General features: G+C 37.8%; 1 long non-coding RNA gene across 1 annotated transcript; it reads left to right on the top strand.

Moving 5' to 3' along the window:
- Positions 1–757: 757 nt before the first annotated feature.
- LOC118809625 lies at positions 758–2,114 on the top strand. The gene is made up of 2 exons (XR_005007378.1): positions 758–1,391; positions 1,865–2,114. It is a non-coding gene; the product is annotated as an uncharacterized LOC118809625 (long non-coding RNA).
- The last annotated feature ends 476 nt before the right edge of the window (positions 2,115–2,590 follow it).

Here is a 2,590-nt window from a genome sequence, read left to right as displayed (position 1 = left end):
GGACGCTGCCCACAGGACGCTGTTGGCTGAATATTTTTGGTTGGTGGACTATTCTCAGTCCAGCAGTGACACTGAGGTGTTTAAAAACTCCAGCAGCCCTGCTGTGTCTGATCCACTCAGACCAGCGCAACACACACTAACACACCACCACCACATCAGTGTTACTGCGGTGCTGAGACTGATCCACCACCCAAATAGTACCTGCTATGTGAGGGTCCATGGGGTCCTGACCGCTGAAGAACAGGGTAAAAGGGGGCTAACAAAGTATGCAGAGAAACAGATGGACTACAGTCTGTAATTGTAGAACTACAAAGTGCACCTATATAGTAAATGGAGCTGATAAAATGGACAATGAGCGTAGAAACAAGGAGGTGGTCATAACGTTGTGCCTGATCGGTGTATATAATATGGTTGGTAGTATAAGTAATAACAGTAATGCTAAAGTAGTGGCAAATCTGATTTTTTAAATATTTTAAACCACTGAATAGATTTGTTTACATCTCAGCAATTTAATTATACACAACCTAAATCATTAGAATTTCCATTTAAGTGTCTACATGAGAACTTTCCTGATCATTTCTGATTTCTAGTATGTGTAATTACCTGTTCAGCTACAATTTCACTGCCGACTTTTTGTGCACTTTTGTATGTAGGAATATTTCTTATGCCACAAGGCAAGATAAAGGTGTAATTTGACCAGCTGTCTCTTGCCAAGGTTTATCCCTTACAGTGTACTTTGACCACTTTTACAGAATGTCATATTTCCCTCAGAATGCCTACACAGTCTGCCATTGATAGCTGTGCTGCCGCAGTCTACCTCGTCATTTCTGATTATTGTATTTGAAGTCTAGTGGTATATTCGAAGTGGAGAAAAGAGAGAAATATCCAACATTGAAGAAAGATCACCATGGAGAAAAGTGTTCAGGGAGTTGGTCGTTGTAAATTTGCATTTTGGTTCGCTGTGTTCCATGACATTTTTGGTTTGCTGGTCCTCTTGTCTGGTGTGTTTTGGGATATTTTCTTCCATGACTTTTTGATCTATGCAGGATCTGTGATAATTTTTCTGAGCCTGATATGGTGGGTGTTCTGGTACACTGGTAACATTGAGGTGCCTCCTGCAGAGTTGGACGATGATGTTATGCCGCATAAAAGAAAAAAGGGGATTTCAGGTGTTGTGCGCAAAGTCTCCAACCGTCTTTCGAATGGTTTAAGAAATTCCTTTAGGAAAAGTGGGAGATCCAGCGGGCAGGTGGGAAACTCTTGGCTGAACGGCACCAACGGGACAGTTCCAGCAGAACAGCCTTCTATCTCCATGGTCTCCTATGTGAACACACAACCAGTGGGGAAGACCAACAACTTAAACAGAGAACCAATATCAGTATAACCTAGAGGTAACATCCATTAAGAGATCAGACATTAACTAAAAATACTACTAATAATACCGTCTCACACACACAAAGGTTTCTAAATGATTTTGGACTTGGATATATGATTCTACACAAAAAAACTTTAAATGGTGTAGAACTGTTATGTGTGGTGATTTAAACTTTAAGAATGTTCACACTTGCATATCTCAACGTTTTTTTCAAGGACCAACCTTTGAATTATTCTTCACAGGATGCAAAAATGGTTCTTTTATATCACTGAAAAGAACGCCTTTTGGCTTCTTCATTTTTAAGATTGTCACATTTATTTCACTGATCATGCCACATTTGCACCCTGTTAATTATTACCCTCACTGCACACTGTGGTTGCAGTTGGCTGGCTGAGAGGATCAAACAAAACTTATCTTTTACAACATTCTTTGCAGACTTTGCACTACATTGGTATGTACTGATTGTAATACTCTGCTGTTTTTCCACAGTGGTGTGAAGATCATTGCCTCCAGACAACCGCACCTACACACTGTCAAGAAAGCACATGACTGAAAACATATAGTGAATATAGTGTGGAGTCATTTCTCATTTCTTCACAGTTGATTTACTTTTTTATGATACTATGTAAATGTTCTGGGTAATACAATGACTGTTGAATATATTTCCAATATGATGAAATGAATTGTACTTGATTACCATTGAAATACTGAAATATATATTTAACGTGTTGCTGGGAAAGCTCTGATTTCTTCGGTTGACATTTATATGATATCTTCAACTCATCTAACTCAATATGCATTTTTTCTAATCTTAGATATTTTGACATAAAGACCATAGTTTGTAAGATGTATATAAATGGTAAAATCAATGACTATATATAAAATCATTTCCAGAACAAAAATTTTACTCTTAAATTCAAAAAGTGAATACTTTTTTTTTTTTTTTCAAATGCCTCATAAGCATAAGTGGATCTTCTTCAGTTCTATTGGAAAAGCATCTCAGGTGGCTCTTCAGGAAGCTGCTGGAGAGCATGTTGAGAATGTCCAAAACTGCATTAAAACAAAAGGAGGCTACTTTCTGAAAGGATCTGTACTAGTGTTTAGATCTTAGTGTTGTTTTGATGTGATGTGATGTTGGAGTTTAGTTTTAGGTTTTCCTGCTCTAGCATGAATGAGCAATGAACATTAAATTGTTCCAAAAACACATAGTAGACA

This window comes from Colossoma macropomum, unplaced genomic scaffold, assembly GCF_904425465.1.
Source record: "Colossoma macropomum unplaced genomic scaffold, Colossoma_macropomum, whole genome shotgun sequence".
In the NCBI taxonomy this organism is placed as follows: Eukaryota; Metazoa; Chordata; class Actinopteri; order Characiformes; family Serrasalmidae; genus Colossoma; species Colossoma macropomum.
This window is presented reverse-complemented; position numbering and strand designations above follow the sequence as displayed.